Source organism: Pristiophorus japonicus, unplaced genomic scaffold (genome assembly GCF_044704955.1).
Source record: "Pristiophorus japonicus isolate sPriJap1 unplaced genomic scaffold, sPriJap1.hap1 HAP1_SCAFFOLD_49, whole genome shotgun sequence".
NCBI classification, from domain to species: Eukaryota; Metazoa; Chordata; class Chondrichthyes; family Pristiophoridae; genus Pristiophorus; species Pristiophorus japonicus.
The window spans coordinates 2,028,810-2,053,764 of record NW_027254395.1 but is presented as its reverse complement, the minus strand read 5'-3'; positions in this window follow the sequence as shown (position 1 = coordinate 2,053,764).

Sequence of the window (24,955 nt, the reverse complement as noted above, 5' to 3'; positions counted from 1 at the left end):
GGACCACAGCCTGACCGAGAAAACAGAAACGGACCAAATGACCATAGTCTGACCTAGAAACCAGAAACAGACAAACTACCCACAGTCTGACCTAGAAACCAGAAACTGACCAACGGACCACAGACTGACCTAGGAACAAGAAACTAGCCAACTGACCACAGTCTGACCGAGGCAACATGAAACTGACCAACTGACCACAGTCTGATCTAGAAAGCAGAAACTGACTAACTGACCACAGTCTGACCTATAAAGCAGCAACTAACCAACTTACCAAAGTCTTACCTAGCAAACCAGCGACTGACCAACTGACCACAGTCAGACCCAGAAACCAGGAACTGACCAACTGACCACAGTCTGATCTAGAAACCAGGAACTGACCAACTGACCACAGTCTGACCGAGACAACCCGAAACTAAGCAACTGACCACAATCTGACCTCGAAACCAGAAATTGTCCAACTGACCACAGTCTGACCTATAAACCAAAAACTGTCCAACTGACCACAGTCTGAGCTAGAAACCCGAAATTGAGCAACTAACCACAATCTGACCTCGAAACCAGAAACTGACCATCTGACCTCAGTCTGACCTAAAAACATAAACTGACCAACTGACCACAGTCTGAAATGGAAACAAGAAACTGTCCAGCTGACCACATTCTGACCTAGATACCAGAAACTGACCATCTGACATCAGTCTGACCTAAAAACAGAAACTGACCAACTGACCACAGTCTGACATAGAAAACAGAAACTGACCAACTAATCACGGTCTGCCCGAGGCAACATGAAACTGACCAACTGACCACATTCTGACCTAGAAACCAGAAACTGAGCAACTGACCACAGTCTGAACTCAGGACCAGAAACTGAGCAACTGACCACAGTCTGATCTATAAACCTGATACTGACCATCTGATCACAGTCTGAATTAAGAACCAGAAACTGCGCAACTGACTTCAGTCTGATCTAGAAAACAGAAACTGACCAAGTGACCAGAGTCTGACCGAGATAACCAGAAACTGACCAAATGACCACAGTCTGACCGAGGCAATCCGAAACTGAACAACAGACAACAGCCTGACCGAGAAACCAGAAACTGACGGAACTGACCACAATCTGACCTCGAAACCAGAGACTGACCAAATGACCACAGTCTGACCTAGCAAACACAAACTGTCTAACAGGCCACATTCTGACCTAGCAACCAGTATCAGACCAACTGACCACAGTCTGACGTAGAAACCAGCAACTGACCAACTGACAACAGTCTGACTTAGAAACCAACCAATGACCAACTGACCACAGTCTGACCTCGAAACCAGAATCTGTCCAACTGCCCACAGTCTGAGCTAGAAACCAGAAACTGAAGAACTGACCACAATCTGACCTAGAAACCAGAAACGGACCAACTGACCATATGCTGACCGAGACACCACAGTTGACCAACTGACCAAAGTCTGACAGAGACAACCGTAAACTGACCAACTGACCACAGTCTGACCTAGAAACCAGAAACTGATCAACTGACCACAGTCTGACCGAGCAACAAGCAACTGACCAACTGACCACAGCGAGACTTAGCAAACAAAAAGTAACAAACTTACCAGAGAAACAGAGCTATACAACCAGAAACTGACCAACTGACCACAGTCCGACCGAGAAACCAGAAACAGACCAACTGACCACAGTCTGACCACAGCCTGACCTAGAAATCAGAAACTGACCAACTGCCCACAGTCTGACCGAGACAACATGAAACTTACCAACTGACCAAGACAACACGAAACTGACAAAATGACCTCTGTCTGACCTAGAAACCAGAAACAGAGCAACTGACCACAATCTGACCTCGAAACCAGAAACTGACCAACTGACCACAGTCTGTCGTAGAAACCCGAAACTGACCAACTGACCACAATCTGACCTCGAAGCCAGAAACTGTCCAACTGACCACATTCTTCACTCGAAGCCAGAAACTGACCAACTGACCACATTCTGAGCTAGGAACCAGAAACTGACCATCTGACCTCAGTCTGACATAAAAACAGAAATTGACCAACTGACCACAGTCTGACCTGGAAACCACAACCTGTCCAACTACCCACAGTCTGACCGAGAAAACAGAAACTGACCAACTGACCACAGTCTGATCTAGGAACCGGAAACTGACCAACTGACCTCAGTCTGATCTAGATAGTAGAAACTGACCAACTGACCACAGTCTCACCACAATCTGACCTCGAAACCAGAAACTGACCAAATGACCACAGTCTGACCTAGCAACCGCAAACTGTCCATCAGTCCACATTCTGACCTCGCAGCCAGTATCTGACCAACTGGCCATAGTCTGACATAGAAACCAGCTATTGACCAACTGACCACAATCTGACCTAGAAATCAGAAACTGACCAACTGACCACAGTCTGACCTAAAAACCAGAAACTGACCAACTGACCACAGTCTTACCTCGGAACCAGAAACTGACCAACTGACCACATTCTTTACTCGAAAACAGAAACTGACCAATTGACCATATTCTGACCTATAAACCAGGAAGTAACCATCTGACCTCAGTCTGACCTAGCAACCAGCAACTTACCAACTGACCACAGTCTTACCTCGGAACCAGAAACTGACCAACTGACCACATTCTTTACTCGAAAACAGAAACTGACCAACTGACCATATTCTGACCTATAAACCAGGAAGTAACCATCTGACCTCAGTCTGACCTAGCAACCAGCAACTTACCAACTGACCACAGTCTGACCGACCAACCTGAAACTGACGAACTGACCACAGTCTTACCGAGACAACCAGAAACTGAGAAACTGACCACAGTCTGAATTATAAACCAGAAATTGACTAACTGACCACAGTCTCAACGAGCAACCAGAAACTGACCAACTGACCACAGTGTGACGGAGACAACACGAAACTGAACAATTGACCACCATCTGACCTAGAAACCAGAAAGTAACAAACTGTCTGGAGAAACAGACCTAGACAACCAGAAACTGACCAACTGACCGCAGTCTGATCAAGAAACCAGCAACTGACGAATTGACCAGAATGACCTGGAATCCAAAAAGTAACAAACTGAACACAGACTCATCTAACAATCAGCAACTGACCAACTGTCCACAGGTGACCTAGCATGTAGAAATTAACTAACTGCCCTTAGCCTGACCTAGAACCAGCAACTGACCAACTGACCACAGTCTGACATACAACCTTCAACTGACCAACTGCCCACAGTCTGACCTAGGAAGCAGAAACTGTACAACTGAGCACAGTCTGAGCGAGGAACCAGAAACTGACAAACTGAGCACAGACTGACCGAGGCAACATGAAACTGACCTAGTGACCACAGTCGGACCTAGAAACCACAAACTGACCAACTGACCACAGTCTGATCTAGAAACCAGAAACTGACCTACTGACCACAGTCTGAACTAGCAACCAGAAACTGACCAACTGACCACAGGCTGATCTGGAAAGCAGAAACTGACCAACTGCCCACAGTCTGACCGAGACAACATGAAACTGACCAACAGACCAAGACAACACGAAACTGAACAAATGACAACAGTCTGACCTAGAAACCAGAAACTGACCATATGACCATAGTCTGACCTAGCAACCACAAACTGTCCATCAGGCCACATTCTGAACTAGCAGCCAGTATCTGACCAACTGACCACAGTCTGACCTGGAAACCAGCATTGACCAACTGACCACAGTCTGTCCTATAAATCAGAAACTGACCAACTGACCACAGTCTGAACTAAAAACCAGGAAATGACGAACTGACAACAGTCTGACCTCGAAACTAGAAACTGACCAACTGACCACAGTATGACCTGAAATCAGAAACTGACCAACTGACCACATTCTTAAATCGCAACCAGAAACTGACCAACTGACCACATTCTGACCTATAAACCAGAAACTAACCATCTGACCTCAGTCTGACCTAGCAACCAGCAACTTACCAACTGACCACAGTCTGACCGATCAACCTGAAACTGACGAAATGACCACAGTCTTACCGAGACAACCAGAAACTGAGAAACTGACCACAGTCTGAACTAGCAACCAGAAACTGACCAACTGACCACAGGCTGATCTGGAAATCAGAAACTGACCAACTGACCACAGTCTGCCCGATGCAACAAGCAACTGACCAACTGACCACAGGATGACCTAGAAACCACAAACTGACCAACTGCCCACAGTCTGACCGAGACAACATGAAACTGACCAACAGACCAAAACAACACGAAACTGAACAAATGACCACAGTCTGACCTAGAAACCAGAAACTGACCAAATGACCACAGTCTGACCTAGCAACCACAAACTGTCCATCAGGCCACATTCTGACCTCGCAGCCAGTATCTGACCAACTGACCACAGTCTGACGTAGAAACCAGCAATTGACCAACTGACCACAGTCTGACCTTTAAATCAGAAACTGACCAACTGACCACAGTCTGACCTAAAAACCAGAAACTGACCAATTGACCACTGTCTGACCGCGAAACCAGAAACTGACCAACTGACCACAGTCTGACCTGAAACCAGAAACTGACCAACTGACCACATTATTAAATCGCAACCAGAAACTGACCGTTACCACATTCTGACCTATAAACCAGAAACTAACCATCTGACCTCAGTCTGACCTAGCAACCAGCAACTTACCAACTGACCACAGTCTGACCGATCAACCTGAAACTGACGAACTGACCACAGTCTTACCGAGACAACCAGAAACTGAGAAACTGACCACAGTCTGAACTATAAACCAGAAATTGACTAACTGACCACAGTCTCACGAGCAACCAGAAACTGACCAACTGACCACAGTGTGACGGAGACAACACGAAACTGAACAAATGACCACCATCTGACCGAGAAACCAGAAAGTAACAAACTGACCAGAGAAACAGTCCTTAGACAACCAGAAACTGACCAACTGACCACAGTCTGATCAAGAAACCAGCAACTGACGAATTGACCAGGATGACCTGGAATCCAAAAAGTAACAAACTGAACACAGACTCATCTAACAATCAGCAACTGACCAACTGTCCACAGGTGACCTAACATGTAGAAATTAACCAACTGCCCATAGCCTGACCTAGAACCAGCAACTGACCAACTGACCACAGTCTGACATACAACCATCAACTGACCAACTGCCCACAGTCTGACCTAGGAAGCAGAAACTGTCCAACTGAGCACAGTCTGACCGAGGAACCAGAAACATACCAACTGAGCACAGACTGACCTAGCAACAAGCAACTGACCACAGTCTGACCTAGAAACCTGAAACTGACAACTGACACAGTCTGACCTAGACACCAGAAACTGACCAACTGACCACATTCTGATTTGTGAACCAGAATCTGACCAACTGACCAAAGTCTGACAGAGTCATCCCGTAACTGACCAACTGTCCACAGTCCGACGTAGAAACCAGAAACTGATAAACTGATCACAGTCTGACCTAGAAACCAGAAACTGATGAACTGACCACAGTCTGACCGAGCAACAAGCAACTGACCAACTGACCACAGGATGACCTAGCAACCAAAAAGTAACAAACTGACAAGTGAAACAGACCTAGACAACCAGAAACTGACCAACTGACCACAGTCAGACCGAAAAACCAGAAACTGACCAACTGACCACATTCTGACCACAGCCTGACCTTGAAACGTGAAACTGACCAACTGCCTACAGTCTGAGCGAGACAACATGAAACTGACCAACTGAGCAAGAAAACCCAAAACTGAGTAAATGATCACAGTCTGACCTCGAAACCATAAACTGAGCAACTGACCACATTCAGACCTAGAAAACCAGAAACTGACCATCTGACCGCAATCTGACCTAAAAACAGAAACTGACCAACTGACCACAGTCTGACCTAGAAACTGACCAACGGACCACAGTCTGATCTAGAAACCTGAAACTGACCAACTGGCCACAGTCTGACCGAGACAACATGAAACTGACCAACTGACCAAGACAACACGGAACTGATAAATGACCACAGACTGACCTAGAAACCAGAAACTGAGCAACTGACTACAATCTGACCGAGCAACCAGTATCTGACCAATTGAACACAGTCTGACGTAGAAACCAGCAAATGACCAACTGACCACTGTCTGACCTAGAAACCCGAAACTGAACAACTGACCACAATCTGACCTCGAAACCAGAAACTGACCATCTGACCTCAGTCTGACCTAAAAACAGAAACTGACCAACTGCCCACAGTCTGGCATCAAAAAAAGAAGCTGACCAACTGACCACAGTCTGATGTAGAAACCAGAAACTGACCAACTAACCACATTCTGCCCGAGCCAACATGAAACTGACCAACTGACCACATTCTGACCTAGAAACCAGAAACTGAGCAACTGACCACAGTCTGACCTCAGGACCAGAAACTGAGCAACTGACCACAGTCTGATCTATAAACCTGATATTGACCATCTGATCACAGTCTGAATTAGGAACCAGTAACTGCCCAACTGACTTCAGTCTGACCGAGAAAACAGAAACTGACCAAGTGACCAGAGTCTGACAGGGATAACCAGAAACTGACCAAATGACCACAGTCTGACCGAGACAATCCGAAACTGACCAACTGACAACAATCTGACCTAGAAACCAGAAACTGTGCAACTGACTACAATCTGACCTAGCAACCAGTATCTGACCAATTGAACACAGTCTGACGTAGAAAGCAGCAACTGACCAACTGACCACAGTCTGACCTAGAAACCAGAAACCGAGCAACTGACCACAATCTGACCTCGAAACCAGAAACTCACCAACTGACCACAGTCTGTCGTAGAAACCCGAAACTGACCAACTGACCACAATCTGACCTCGAAACCAGAAACTGTCCAACTGACCACTGTCTGACCTAGAAACCAGAAACTGTCCAACTGCCTACAGTCTGAGCTAGAAACCTGAAACTGAACAATTGACCACAATCTGACCTAGAAACCAGAAACGGACCAACTGACCACATTCTGAGCTAGAAACCAGAAACTGACCACCTGACATCAGTCTGACACAAAAACAGAAACTGACCAACTGACCACAGTCTGATCTAGGAACCGGAAACTGACCAACTGACCTCAGTCTGATCTAGATAGCAGAAACTGACCAACTGACCACAGTCTCACCACAGTCTGACCTAGAAACCAGAAATTGACCGACTGCCCACAGTCTGACCTAGACAACATGAAACTGACCAACAGACCAAGACAACACGATACTGAACAAATGACCACAGTCTGACCTAGAAACCAGAAACTGAGCAACTGACCACAATCTGACCTCGAAACCAGAAACTGACCAAATTACCACAGTCTGACCTAGCAACCACAAACTGTGCATCAGGCCACATTCTGACCTAGCAGCCAGTATCTGACCAACTGACCACAGTCTGACATAGAAACCAGCTATTGACCAACTTACCACAGTCTGACCTAGAAATCAGAAACTGACCAACTGACCACAGTCTGATCTAAAAACCAGAAACTGACCAACTGACCACTGTCTGACCTCGAAATCAGAAACTGACCAACTGACCACAGTCTGACCTCGGACCAGAAACTGCCCAACTGACTTCAGTCTGACCGAGAAAACAGAAACTGACCAAGTGACCAGAGTCTGACCGGGATAACCAGAAACTGACCAAATGACCAGAGTCTGACCGAGACAATCCGAACTGACCAACTGACAACAATCTGACCGAGAAACCAGAAACTGAGGGAACTGACCACAATCTGACCTTGAAACCAGAGACTGACCAAACGACCACAATCTGACCTAGCAAACACAAACTGTCGAACAGGCCACATTCTGACCAAGCAACCAGTATCTGTCCATCTGACCACAGTCTGACCTCGTAACCAGAAACTGTCCGAATGACCACAGTATGACCGAGACAACAGGAAATTGATCAACTGACCAGTCTCACCTCGAAACCAGAAACGGACCAAATTACCACAGTCTGACCTAGAATCCAGAAACTGACCAACGGACCACAGTCTGACCAAGATACCGGAAACTGACCAACTGACCACAGTCTGACCAAGAAACCAGAAATTGACCAACTGACCACAGTCTGACCTATAAAGCAGCAACTAACCAACTTACCAAAGTATTACCTAGCAAACCAGCGACTGACCAACTGACCACATTCAGACCCAGAAACCAGGAACTGACCAACTGACCACAGTCTGACCTAGAAACCAGGAACTGACCAACTGACCACAGTCTGACCGAGACAACCCGAAACTGAGCAACTGACCACAATCTGACCTCGAAACCAGAAACTGTCCAACTGACCACAGTCTGACCCAGAAACCAGAAACTGTCGAACTGCCTACAGTCTGAGCTAGAAACCTGAAACTGAACAATTGACCACAATCTGACCTAGAAACCAGAAACGGACCAACTGACCACATGCTCACCTAGACACCAAAGCTGACCAACTGACCAAAGTCCGACAGAGACAACCCTAAACTGACCAACTGACCACAGTCTGACCTACAAACCAGAAACTGATCAACTGACCACAGCCTGACCGAGCAACAAGCAACTGACCAACTGACCACAGGATGACTTCGCAAACAAAAACTAACAAACTTACCAGAGAAACAGATCTATACAACCAGAAACTGACCACCTGACCACAGTCTGACCGAGAAACCAGAAACAGACCAACTGACCACAGTCTGTCCACAGTCTGACCTAGAAATCAGATACTGACCAACTGCCCACAGTCTGACCGAGACAACATGAAACTTACCAACTGACCAAGACAACACGAAACTGATCAAATGACCTCTGTCTGACCTAGAAACCAGAAACCGAGCAACTGACCACAATCTGACCTCGAAACCAGAAACTGACCAACTGACCACAGTCTGTCGTAGAAACCCGAAACTGACCAACTGACCACAATCTGACCTCGAAACCAGAAACTGTCCAACTGACCACTGTCTGACCTAGAAACCAGAAACTGTCCAACTGCCTACAGTCTGAGCTAGAAACCTGAAACTGAACAATTGACCACAATCTGACCTAGAAACCAGAAACGGACCAACTGACTACATGCTGACCTAGACACCAAAGCTGACCAACTGACCAAAGTCGGACAGAGACAACCCTAAACTGACCAACTGACCACAGTCTGACCTACAAACCAGAAACTGATCAACTGACCACAGCCTGACCGAGCAACAAGCAACTGACCAACTGACCACAGGATGACTTGGCAAACAAAAAGTAACAAACTTACCAGAGAAACAGATCTATACAACCAGAAACAGACCAACTGACCACAGTCTGTCCACAGTCTGACCTAGAAATCAGAAACTGACCAACTGCCCACAGTCTGACCGAGACAACATGAAACTTACTAACTGACCAAGACAACACGAAACTGATCAAATGACCTCTGTCTGACCTAGAAACCAGAAACCGAGCAACTGACCACAATCTGACCTCGAAACCAGAAACTGACCAACTGACCACAGTCTGTCGTAGAAACCCGAAACTGACCAACTGACCACAATCTGACCTCGAAACCAGAAACTGTCCAACTGACCACATTCTTCACTCGAAATCAGAAACTGACCAACTGACCACATTCTGAGCTAGAAACCAGAAACTGACCATCTGACCTCAGTCTGACACAAAAACAGAAACTGACCAACTGACCACAGTCTGACCTAGATACCATAACCTGTCCAACTACCCACAGTCTGACCTAGAAACCAGAAACTGACCAACGCACCACAGTCTGACCGAGAAAACAGAAACTGACCAACTGACCACAGTCTGATCTAGGAACCGGAAACTGACCAAATGACCTCAGTCTGATCTAGATAGCAGAAACTGACCAACTGACCACAGTCTCACCACAGTCTGACCTAGAAACCAGAAATTGATCAACTGCCCACAATCTGACCGAGACAACATGAAACTGACCAACAGACCAAGACAACACGAAACTGAACAAATGACCACAGTCTGACCTAGAAACCAGAAACTGAGCAACTGACCACAATCTGACCTCGAAACCAGAAACTGACCAAATTATCACAGTCTGACCTAGCAACCACAAACTGTCCATCAGGCCACATTCTGACCTAGCAGCCAGTATCTGACCAACTGACCACAGTCTGACGTAGAAACCAGCTATTGACCAACTGACCTCAGTCTAACCTAGAAATCAGAAACTGACCAACTGACCACAGTCTGACCTAAAAAACAGAAACTGACCAACTGACTACAGTCTGACCTCGAAACCAGAAACTGACCAACTGACCACAGTCTGACCTCGGACCAGAAACTGACCAACTGACCTCATTCTTTGCTCGAAACCAGAAACTGACCAACTGACCACATTCTGACCTATAAACCAAGAACTAACCATCTGACCTCAGTCTGACCTAGCAACCAGCAAATTACCAACTGACGACAGTCTGACCGATCAACCTGAAACTGACGAACTGACCACAGTCTTACCGAGACAACCAGAAACTGAGAAACTGACCACAGTCTGAACTATAAACCAGAAATTGACTAACTGACCACAGTCTCAACGAGCAACCAGAAACTGACCAACTGACCACAGTGTGACGGAGACAACACGAAACTGAACAAATGACCACCATCTGACCTAGAAACCAGAAAGTAACAAACTGACCAGTGAAACAGACCTAGACAACCAGAAACTGACCAACTGACCACATTCTGATCAAGAAACCAGCAACTGACGAATTGACCAGAATGACCTGGAATCCAAAAAGTAACAAACTGAACACAGACTCATCTAACAATCAGCAACTGACCAACAGTCCACAGGAGGCCTAGCATGTAGAAATTAACCAACTGTCCATAGCCTGACCTAGAACCAGCAACTGGCCAAATGACCACAGTCTGACATAGAACCATCAACTGACGAACTGCCCACAGTCTGAACTAGGAAGCAGAAACTGTCCAACTGAGCACAGTCTGACCGAGGAACCAGAAACTGACCAACTGAGCACAGACTGACCTATCAACAAGCAACTGACCACAGTCTGACCTAGAAACCTGAAACTGACCAACTCACACAGTCTGACCTAGACACCAGGAACTGACCAACTGACCACATTCTGACCTAGGAACCAGAATCTGAACTGACCAAAGTCTGACATAGAAATATAGAAACATAGAAAATAGGTGCAGGAGTAGGCCATTCAGCCCTTCTAGCCTGCACCGCCATTCAATGAGTTCATGGCTGAACATGAAACTTCAGTACCCCCTTCCTGCTTTCTCGCCATAACCCTTGATCCCCCGAGTAGTAAGGACTTCATCTAACTCCCTTTTGAATATATTTAGTGAATTGGCCTCAACTACTTTCTGTGGTAGAGAATTCCACAGGTTCACCACTCTCTGGGTGAAGAAGTTTCTCCTCATCTCGGTCCTAAATGGCTTACCCCTTATCCTCAGACTGTGACCCCTGGTTCTGGACTTCCCCAACATTGGGAACATTCTTTCTGCATCTAACCTGTCTAAACCCGTCAGAATTTTAAACGTTTCTATGAGATCCCCTCTCATTCTTCTGAACTCCAGTGAATACAAGCCCAGTTGATCCAATCTTTCTTGATAGGTCAGTCCCGCCATCCCGGGAATCAGTCTGGTGAACCTTCGCTGCACTCCCTCAATAGCAAGAATGTCCTTCCTCAAGTTAGGAGACCAAAACTGTACACAATACTCCAGGTGTGGCCTCACCAAGGCCCTGTACAACTGTAGCAACACCTCCCTGCCCCTGTATTCAAATCCCCTCGCTATGAAGGCCAACATGCCATTTGCTTTCTTAACCGCCTGCTGTACCTGCATGCCAACCTTCAATGACTGATGTACCATGACACCCAGGTCTCGTTGCACCTTCCCTGTTCCTAATCTGTCACCATTCAGATAATAGTCTGTCTCTCTGTTTTTACCACCAAAGTGGATAACCTCACATTTATCCACATTATACTTCATCTGCCATGCATTTGCCCACTCACCTAACCTATCCAAGTCACTCTGCAGCCTAATAGCATCCTCCTCGCAGCTCACACTGCCACCCAACTTAGTATCATCTGCAAATTTGGAGATACTGCATTTAATCCCCTCGTCTAAATCATTAATGTACAATGTAAACAGCTGGGGCCCCAGCACAGAACCTTGCGGCACTCCACTAGTCACTGCCTGCCATTCTGAAAAGTACCCGTTTACTCCTACTCTTTGCTTCCTGTCTGACAACCAGTTCTCAATCCACATCAGCACACTACCCCCAATCCCATGTGCTTTAACTTTGCACATTAATCTCTTGTGTGGGACCTTGTCAAAAGCCTTCTGAAAGTCCAAATATACCACATCAACTGGTTCTCCTTTGTCCACTTTACTGGAAACATCCTCAAAAAATTCCAGAAGATTTGTCAAGCATGATTTCCCTTTCACAAATCCATGCTGACTTGGACCTATCATGTCACCATTTTCCAGATGCACTGCTATGACATCCTTGATAATTGATTCCATCATTTTACCCACTACTGAGGTCAGGCTGACCGGTCTATAATTCCCTGTTTTCTCTCTCCCTCCTTTTTTAAAAAGTGGGGTTACATTGGCTACCCTCCACTCCATAGGAACTGATCCAGAGTCAATGGAATGTTGGAAAATGACTGTCAATGCATCCGCTATTTCCAAGGCCACCTCCTTAAGTACTCTAGGATGCAATCCATCAGGCCCTGGGGATTTATCGGCCTTCAATCCCATCAATTTCCCCAAAACAATTTCCCGACTAATAAAGATTTCCCTCAGTTCCCCCTCCTTACTAGACCCTCTGACCCCTTTTATATCCGGGAAACAACCCGTAACTGACCAACTGACCAAAGTCAGACGTAGAACCCAGAAACTGATAAACTGATCACAGTCTGACCTAGAAACCAGAAACTGATCAACTGACCACAGTCTGACCGAGCAACAAGCAACTGACCAACTGACCACAGGATGACCTAGCAACCAAAAAGTAACACACTGACCAGTGAAACAGATCTAGACAACCAGAAACTGACCAACTGACCACAGTCAGACTGAGAAACCAGAAACTGAACAACTGACCACAGTCTGACCACAGTCTGACCTAGAAACGAGAAACTGACCAACTGCCCACAGTCTGAGCGAGACAACATGAAACTGACCAACTGACCAATACAACACGAAACTGAGCAAGTGATCACAGTCTTACCTCGAATCCATAAACTGAGCAACTGACCACATTCAGCCCTAGAAACCAGAAACTGACCATCCGACCTCAATCTGACCTAAAAACAGAAACTGACAACGGACCACACTCTGATCTAGAAACCTGAAACTGACCAACTGCCCACAGTCTGACCGAGACAACATGAAACTGACCAACTGAACAAGGCAGCACGGAACTGACCAAATGACCACAGACTGACCTAGAAACCAAAAACTGAGCAACTGTCTACAATCTGACCTAGCAACCAATATCTGACCAATTGACCACAGTCTGACGTAGAAACCAGCAACTGACCAACTGACCACAGTCTGAGCTTGAAACCCGAAACTGAGCAACTGACCACAATCTGACCTCGAAACCAGAAACTGACCATCTGACCTCAGTCTGACCTAAAAACATAAACTGACCAACTGACCATAGTCTCAAATGGAAACCTGAAAATGTCCAGCTGACCACATTCTGACCTAGAAACCAGAAACTGACCATCTGACATCAGTCTGACCTAAAAACAGAAACTGACCAACTGACCACAGTCTGACATAGAAAAAAGAAGCTGACGAACTGACCACAGTCTGATGTAGAAAACAGAAACTGACCAACTAATCACAGTCTGCCCGAGGCAACATGAAACTGACCAACTGACCACATTCTGAACTAGAAACCAGAAACTGAGCAACTGACCACAGTCTGACCTCAGGACCAGAAACTGAGCAACTAACCACAGTCTGATCTAAAAACCTGATACTGACCATCTTGTCACAGTCTGAATTAAGAACCAGAAACTGCGCAACTGACTTCAGTCTGACCTAGAAAACAGAAACTGACCAAGTGACCAGAGTCTGACCGAGATAACCAGAAATTGACCAAATGACCACAGTCTGACCGAGGCAATCCGAAACTGGACAACTGACAACAGTCTGACCGAGAAACCAGAAACTGACGGAACTGACCACAATCTGGCCTCGAAACCAGGGACTGACCAAATGACCACAGTCTGACCTAGCAAACACAAACTGTCTAAAAGACCACCTTCTGATCTAGCAACCAGTATCTGACCAACTGACCACAGTCTGACGAAGAAACGAGCAACTGACAAACTGACCACAGTCTGACGTAGAAACCAACCATTGACCAACTGACCACATGCTGACCTCGAAACCAGAAACTGCCCAACTGACCACAGTCTGACCGAGACAACACGAAATTGATTAACTGACCAGTCTGACCTCGAAACCTGAAACGGACCAAATGACCACAGTCTGACCGAGAAACCAGAAACTGACCAACGGACCACAGTCTGACCAAGATACCGGAAACTGACCAACTGACCACAGTCTGACCTAGAAACCAGAAATTGACCAACTGACCACAGTCTGACCGATAAAGCAGGTCAATTTACCAAAGTCTTAACTAGCAAACCAGCGGCTGACCAACTGACCAAAATCAGACCCAGAAACCAGGAACTGATCAGCTGACCACAGTCAGACCTAGAAACCAGGAACTGACCAACTGACCACAGTCTGACCGAGACAAGCCGAAACTGAGCAACTGACCACAATCTGACCTCGAAACCAGAAACTGTCTAACTGACAACAGTCTGACCTAGAAACCAAAAACTGTCCAACTGCCCACAGTCTGAGCTAGAAACCAGAAACTTAACAACTGACCACAATCTGAACTAGAAACCAGAAACGGACCAACTGACCACATGCTGACCTAGACACCAAAGCTGACCAACTGACCAAAGTCTGACATGGACAACCCTAAACTGACCAACTGACCAGTCTGACCTAGAAAACAGAAACTGATCAACTGACCACAGTCTGACCGAGCAACAAGCAACTGACCAACTGACCACAGGATGACTTAGCAAACAAAAAGTAACAAACTTACCAGAGAAACAGATCTATACAACCAGAAACTGATCAACTGACCACAGTCTGACCGAGAAACCAGAAACAGACCAACTGAACACAGTCTGACCACAGTCTGACCAAGAAATCAGAAACTGACCAACTGCCCACAGTTTGACCGAGACAACATGAAACTTACCAACTGACCAAGACAACACGAAACTGACCAAATGACCTCTTTCTGACCTAGAAACCAGAAACTGAGCAACTGACCATAATCTGACCTCGAAACAAGAAACTGACCATATGACCACAGTCTGACTTACAAACCAGAAACTGACCAACTGACCACAGTCTGTCGTAGAAACCCGAAACTGACCAACTAACCACAATCTGACCTCGAAACCAGAAATTGTCCAACTGATCACATTCTTCACTCGAAACCAGAAACTGACCAAGTGACCACAGTCTGATCTAGAAACCACAACCTGTCCAACTACCCACAGTCTGACCAAGAAAAAAGAAACTGACCAACGGACCACATTCTGACCGAGAAAACAGAAACTGACCAACTGACCACAGTCTTACCTCGGAACCAGAAACTGACCAACTGACCACATTCTGAGTTCGAAACCAGAAACTGACCATCTAAACTCAGTCTGACATAAAAACAGAAACTGACCAACAGACCACAGTCTGACCTAGAAACCACAAATGTCCAACTACCCACAGTCTGACCTAGAAACCAGAAACTGACCAACGGACCACAGTCTGACCGAGAATACAGAAACGCAACAAATGACCACAGTCTGACCTCGAAACCAGAAACTGACCAACTACCCACAGTCTGACCTAGAAACCAGAAACTGACCAACGGACCACAGTCTGACCGAGAAAACAGAAATTGACCAACTGACCACAGTCTGACCTAGGAACCAGAAACTGACCAACTGACCACAGTCTGACCGAGGCAACATGAAACTGACCAACTGACCTCAGTGTGATCTAGAAACCAGAAACTGACTAACTGACCACAGTCTTACCTATAAAGCAGCAACTAACCAACATACCAAAGTCTTACCAAGCAAACCAGCGACTGACCAGCTGACCACAGTCAGACCCAGAAACCAGGATCTGACCAACTGACCACAGTCTGAACTAGAAACCAGAAACTGTCCAACTGACCACAGTATGACCTATAATACAAAAACTGTCCAACTGCCCACAGTCTGACCTAGAAACCAGAAACCGACCAACTGACCACATGCTGACCAAGGCACCAAAGCTGACGAACTGACCAAAGTCTGACAGAGACAACCCTAAACTGACCAACTGACCACAGTCTGACCTAGAAACCAGTAACTGATCAACTGACCACAGTCTGACCGAGCAACAAGCAACTGACCAACTGACCACAGGATGACTTAGCAAACAAAAAGTAATAAACTTACAAGAGAAACAGATCAATACAACCAGAAACTGACCAACTGACCACAGTCTGACCGAGAAACCAGAAACAGACCAACTGAGCACAGTCTGACCACAATCTGACCTAGATAGCAGAAACTGACCAACTGCCCACAGGCTGACCGAGACAACATGAAACTTACCAACTGACCAAGACAACAGGAAACTGACCAAATGACCTCTGTCTGACCTAGAAACCAAGCACTGAGCAACTGACCAAAATCTGACCTCGAAACCAGAATCTGACCATATGACCACAGTCTGACTTACAAACCAGAAACTGACCAACTGACCACAGTCTGTCGTAGAAACCCGAAACTGACCAACTGACCACAATCTGACCTCGAAACCAGAAACTGTCCAACTGACCACATTCTTCACTCGAAACCAGAAACTGACCAACTGACCACAGTCTGATCTAGAAACCACAACCTATCCAACTACCCACAGTCTGACCTAGAAACCAGCAACTGACCAACGGACCACAGTCTGACTGAGAAAACTGACCAACTGACCACAGTCTGACCTAGGAACCAGAAACTGACCAACTGACCACAGTCTGACCGAGGCAACATGAAACTGACCAACTGACCACATTCTGATCGAGAAACCAGAAACTGTCTAACTGACCTCTGTCTGATCTAGAAAGCAGAAACTGACCAACTGAAAACAGCCTGATCTAGCAACCAGAAACTGACCAAATGACCACAGTCTGAACTAGCAAGCACAAACTGACCAACAGGCCACAGTCTGACCTAGCAACCAGTATCTGACCAACTGACCACAGTCTGAACTAGAAACCAGCAACTGACCAACTGACCACAGTCTGACCTAGAAACCAGAAATTGACCAACTGACAACAGTCTGTCGTAGGAACCCGAAACTGACCAACTGACCACAATCTGACCTCGAAACCAGAAACTGTCCAACTGACCACATTCTTCAGTCGAAACCAGCAACTGACCAACTGGCCACATTCTGAGCTAGAAACCAGAAACTCACCATCTGACCTCAGTCTGACATAAAAACAGAAACTGACCAACTGACCACAGTCTGACCCAGAAGCCACAAACTGTCCAAATACCCACAGTCTGACCTAGAAACCAGAAATTGACCAACGGATCACAGCCTGACCGAGAAAACAGAAACTGACCAACTGACCACATTCTGAATTCGAAACCAGAAACTGTCCAACTGACCACATTCTTCACTCGAAACCAGAAACTGACCAACTGACCACATTCTGAGTTCGAAACCAGAAACTGACCATCTGACCTCAGTCTGACATAAAAACAGAAACTGACCAACAGACCACAGTCTGACCTAGAAACCACAAATGTCCAACTCCCCACAGTCTGACCTAGAAACCAGAAACTGACCAACGGACAACAGTCTGACCGAGAAAACAGAAACGCAACAAATGACCACAGTCTGACCTAGAAACCAGAAACTGACCAACTACCCACAATCTGACCTAGAAACCAGAAGCTGACCAACGGACCACAATCTGACCGAGAAAACGGAAATTGACCAACTGACCACAGTCTGACCTAGGAACCAGAAACTAACCAACTGACCACAGTCTGACCGAGGCAACATGAAACTGACCAACTGACCACAGTCTGACCTAGAAACCAGCGACTGACCAACTGACCACAGTCAGACCCAAAATCCAGTAACTGACCAACTGACCACAGTCTGACCTAGAAACCAGGAACTGACCAACTGACCACAGTCTGACCGAGACAACCCGAAACTGAGCAACTGAACACAATCTGACCTCGAAACCAGAAACTGTCTAACTGACCACAGTATGACCTATAAACCAAAAACTGACAAACTGACCACAGTCTGACCTAGAAACCAGAAACCGACCAACTGACCACATGCTGACCAAGACACCAAAGCTGACCAACTGACCACAGGATGACTTCGCAAACAAAAAGTAACAAACTTACCAGAGAAACAGATCTATACAACCAGAAACTGACCAACTGACCACAGTCTGACGGAGAAAACAGAAACAGACCAACTGAGCACAGTCTGACCACAATCTGACCGAGATATCAGAAACTGACCAACTGCCCACAGGCTGACCGAGACAACATGAAACTTACCAACTGACTATGACAACACGAAACTGACCAAATGACCTCTGTCTGACCTAGAAACCAGAGACTGAGCAACTGACCAAAATCTGACCTCGAAACCAGAAACTGACCATATGTCCACAGTCTGACTTACAAACCAAAAACTGACCAACTGACCACAGTCTGTCGTACAAACCTGAAACTGACCAACTGACCACAATCTGACCTCGAAACCAGAAACTATCCAACTGACCACATTCTTCACTCGAAACCAGAAACTGACCAACTGACCACAGTCTGATCTAGAAACCACAACCTGTCCAACTACTCACAGTCTGACCGAGAAAGCAGAAACTGACCAACGGACCACAGTCTGACCGAGAAAACAGAAACTGACCAACTGACCACAGTCTGTAGTAGAAATGCGAAACTGACCAACTGACCACATTCTGACCTCGAAACCAGAAACTGTCCAACTGACCACATTCTTCACTCGAAACCAGAAACTGACCAACTGACCACATTCTGAGTTCGAAACCAGAAACTGACCATCTGACCTCAGTCTGACATAAAAACAGAGAATGACCAACAGACCACAGTCTGACCAAGAAACACAAATGTCCAACTCCCCACAGTCTGACCTCGAAACCAGAAACTGATACACGGACCGCAGTCTGACCGAGAAAACAGAAACGCACCAAATGACCACAGTCTGACCTAGAAACCAGAAACTGACCAACTATCCACAGTCTGACCTCGAAACCAGAAACTGATAAAGGAACCACAGTTTGACCGAGAAAACAGAAACGCACCAAATGACTTCAGTCTGACCTAGAAACCAGAAACTGACCAACTACCCACAGTCTGACCTAGAAACCAGAAACTGACCAACGGACCACAGTCTGACCGAGAAAACAGAAATTGACCAACTGACCACAGTCTGACCTAGGAACCAGAAACTGACCAACTGACCAGAGTCTGACCGAGGCAACATGAAACTGACCAACTGACCACAGTCTGATCTAGAAACCAGAAACTGACTAACTGACCACAGTCTGACGTATAAAGCAGCAACTAACCAACATACCAAAGTCTTACCGAGCAAACCAGCGACTGACCAACGGACCACAGTCAGACCCAGAAACCAGGAACTGACCAACTGACCACAGTCTGACCTAGAAACCAGGAACTGACCAACTGACCACAGTCTGACCGAGACAACCCGAAACTGAGCAACTGACCACAATCTGACCTCGAAACCAGAAACTGTCCAACTGACCACAGTATGACCTATAAAACAAAAACTGACAAACCGACCACAGTCTGACCTAGAAACCAGAAACCGACCAACTGACCACATGCTGACCAAGACACCAAAGCTGACCAACTGACCAAAGTCTGACAGAGACAACCCTAAACTGACCAACTGACCACAGTCTGACCTAGAAACCAGTAACTGATCAACTGACCACAGTCTGACCGAGCAACAAGCAACTGACCAACTGACCACAGGATGACTTAGCAAACAAAAAGTAACAAACTTACCAGAGAAACAGATCTATACAACCAGAAACTGACCAACTGACCACAGTCTGACCGTGAAACCAGAAACAGACCAACTGAGCATAGTCTGACCAAATCTGACCTGGATATCAGAAACTGACCAACTGCCCACAGGCTGACCGAGACAACATGAAACTTACCAACTGACCACGACAACACGAAACTGACCAAATGACCTCTTACTGACCTAGAAACCAGACACTGAGCAACTGACCAAAATCTGACCTCGAAACCAGAAACTGACCATATGACCACAGTCTGACTTACGAACCAACAACTGACCAACTGACCACAGTCTGTCGTAGAAACCTGAAACTGACCTACTGACCACATTCTGAGCTCGAAACCAGAAACTGTCCAACTGACCACATTCTTCACTCGAAACCAGAAACTGACCAACTGACCACAGTCTGATCTAGAAACCACAACCTGTCCAACTACCCACAGTCTGACCTAGAAAGCAGAAACTGACCAACGGACCACAGTCTGACCGAGAAAAAGAAACTGTCTAACTACCCACAGTCTGACCTAGAACCAAAAACTGACCAACTACCCTCAGTCTGACCTAGAAACCAGAAACTGACCAACGGACCACAGTCTGACCGAGAAAACAGAAATTGTCCAACTGACCACAGTCTGACCTAGGAACCAGAAACTGACCAACTGACCACAGTCTGACCGAGGCAACATGAAACTGACCAACTGACCACAGTCTGATCTAGAAACCAGAAACTGACTAACTGACCACAGTCTGACCTATAAAGCAGCAACTAACCAACATACCAAAGTCTTACCTAGCAAACCAGCGACTGACCAACTGACCACAGTCAGACCCAGAAACCAGTAACTGACCAACTGACCACAGTCTGACGTAGAAACCAGGAACTGACCAACTGACCACAGTCTGACCGAGACAACCCGAAACTGAGCAACTGACCACAATCTGACCTCGAAACCAGAAACTGTCCAACTGACCACAGTATGACCTATAAACCAAAAACAGACAAACTGACCACAGTCTGACCTAGAAACCAGAAACCGACCAACTGAACACATGCTGACCAAGACACCAAAGCTGACCAACTGATCAAAGTCTGACAGAGACAACCCTAAACTGACCAACTGACCACAGTCTGACCTAGAAACCAGTAACTGATCAACTGACCACAGTCTGACCGAGCAACAAGCAACTGACCAACTGACCACAGGATGACTTCGCAAACAAAAAGTAACAAACTTACCAGAGAAACAGATCTATACAACCAGAAACTGACCAACTGACCACAGTCTGACCGAGAAACCAGAAACAGACCAACTGAGCACAGTCTGACCACAATCTGACCTAGATATCAGAAGCTGACCAAATGCCCACAGGCTGACCGAGACAACATGAAACTTACCAACTGACCACGACAACACGAAACTGACCAAATGACCTCTGTCTGACCTAGAAACCAGACACTGAGCAACTGACCAAAATCTGACCTCGAAACCAGAAACTGACCATATGACCACAGTCTGACTGACAAACCAGAAACTGACCAACTGACCGGAGTCTTTCGTAGAAACCCGAAACTGACCAACTGACCAGAATCTGACCTCGAAACCAGAAACTGTCCAACTGACTACATTCCTCACTCGAAACGAGAAACTGACCAAATGACCACAGTCTGATCTAGAAACCACAACCTGTCCAACTACCCATATTCTGACCTAGAAACCAGAAACTGACCAACGGACCACAGTCTGACTGAGAAAACTGACCAACTGACCACATTCTGACCTAGGAACCAGAAACTGATCAACTGACCACAGTCTGACCGAGGCAACATGAAACTGAGCAACTGACCACATTCTGATCTAGAAACCAGAAACTGTCTAACTGACCTCAGTCTGATCTAGAAAGCATAAACTGACCAACTGACAACAGCCTGATCTAGCAACCAGAAACAGACCAAATGACCACAGTCTGAACTAGCAAGCACAAACTGACCAACAGGCCACAGTCTGACCTAGCAACCAGTATCTGACCAACTGACCACAGTCTGACCTAGAAACCAGAAATTGACCAACTGACAACAGTCTGACGTAGGAACCCGAAACTGACCAACTGACCACAATCTGACCTCGAAACCAGAAACTGTCCAACTGACCACATTCTTCACTCGAAACCAGAAACTGACCAACTGAGCCACATTCTGAGCTAGAAACCAGAAACTGACCATCTGACCTCAGTCTGACATAAAAACAGAAACTGACCAACTGACCACAGTCTGACCTAGAAACCACAACCTGTCCAACTACCCACAGTCTGACCTAGAAACCAGAAACTGACCAACTACCCTCAGTCTGACGTGGAAACCAGAAACTGACCAACGGACCACAGTCTGACCGAGAAAACAGAAATTGACCAACTGACCACAGTCTGACCTAGGAACCAGAAACTGACCAACTGACCACAGTCTGACCGAGGCAACATGAAACTGACCAACTGACCACTGTCTGATCTAGAAACCAGAAACTGACAAACTGACCACAGTCTGACCTATAAAGCAGCAACTAACCAACTTACCAAAGTCTTACCTAGCAAACCAGCGACTGACCAACTGACCACATTCAGACCCAGAAACCAGGAACTGACCAACTGACCACAGTCTGACCTAGAATCCAGGAACTGACCAAGTGACCACAGTCTGACCAAGACAACCCGAAACTGAGCAACTGAACACAATCTAACCTCGAAATCAGAAACTGAAGAACTGACCACAATATGACGTATGAACCAAAAACTGACAAACTGCCCACAGTCTGACCTAGAAACCAGAAACGGACCAACTGAGCACATGCTGACCAAGACACCAAAGCTGACCAACTGACCAAAGTCTGAGAGAGACAACCCTAAACTGACCAACTGACCACAGTCTGACCTAGAAAGCAGTAACTAATCAACTGAGCACAGTCTGACCGAGCAACAAGCAACTGACCAACTGACCACAGGATAACTTTGCAAACAAAAAGTAACAAACTTACCAGAGAAACAGATCTATACAACCAGAAACTGACCAACTGACCACAGTCTGAGCGAGAAACCAGAAACAGACCAAGTGACCACAGTCTGACCACAGTCTGACCTAGAAATCAGAAACTGACCAATCGTCCACAGTCTGACCGAGACACGTGAAACTTACCAACTGACCAAGACAACACGAAACTGACCAAATGACCACAATCTGACCTCGAAACCAGAAACTGTCCAAATGACCACATTCTTCACTCGAAACCAGAAACTGACCAACTGACCACAGTCTGATCTAGAAAACACAACCTGTCCAACTACCCACAGTCTGACCTAGAAACCAGAAACTGACCAACGGACCACTGTCTGACCGAGAAAACAGAAACTGACCAACTGACCACAGTCTGACCGAGGGCACATGAAACTGACCAACTGACCAAAGTCTGATCTAGAAACAAGAAACTGACTAACTGACCTCAGTCTGATCGAGAAAGCAGAAACTGACCAACTGACAACAGCCTGATCTAGCAACCAGAAACTGACCAAATGACCACAGTCTGAACTAGCAACCACAAACTGACCAACAGGCCACAGTCTGACCGAGCAACCAGTAACTGACCAACTGACCACAGTCTGACGTCGAAACCAGCAACTGACCAACTGACCACAGTCTGACCTAGAAACCAGAAACTGACAACTGACCTCAGTCTGACATAGAAATAGAAACTGACCAACTGACCACAGTCTGACCTAGAAACCACAACCTGTCCAACTACCCACAGTCTGACCTAGAAACCAGAAATCGACCAACGGACCACAGTCTGACCGAGAAAACAGAAACGGACCAAATGACCACAGTCTGACCTAGAAACCAGAAACTGACCAACTACCCACAGTCTGACCTAGAAACCAGAAACTGACCAACGGGCCACAATCTGACCGTGAAAACAGAAATTGACCAACTGACCACAGTCTGACCTAGGAACCAGAAACTGACCAACTGACCACAGTCTGACCGAGGCCTGATGAAACTGACCAACTGACCGCAGTCTGATCTAGAAAATAAAAACTGACAAACTGCCCACAGTCTGACTAGAAACCAGAAACGGACCAACTGACCACATGCTGACCAAGACACCAAAGCTGACCAACTGACCAAAGTATGACAGAGACAACACTAAACTGACCAACTGACCACAGTCTGATTTGGAAACCAGTAACTGATCAACTGACCAGTCTGACCAAGCAACAAGCAACTGACCAACTGACCACAGGATGACTTAGCAAATAAAAAGTAACAAACTTACCAGAGAAACAGTTCTATACAACCAGAAACTGACCAACTGACCACAGTCTGAGCGAGAAACCAGAAACAGACCAACTGACCACAGTCTGACCACAGTCTGACCTAGAAATCAGAAACTGATCAACTACCCACAGTCTGACCGAGACAACATGAAACTTAACAATTGACCAAGAAACCCGAAACTGACCAAATGACCACAATCTGACCTCGAAACCGGAAACTGTCCAACTGACCACATTCTTCACTCCAAACCAGAAACTGACCAACTGAGTCACATTCTGAGCTAAAAACCAGAAACTGACCATCTGACCTCAGTC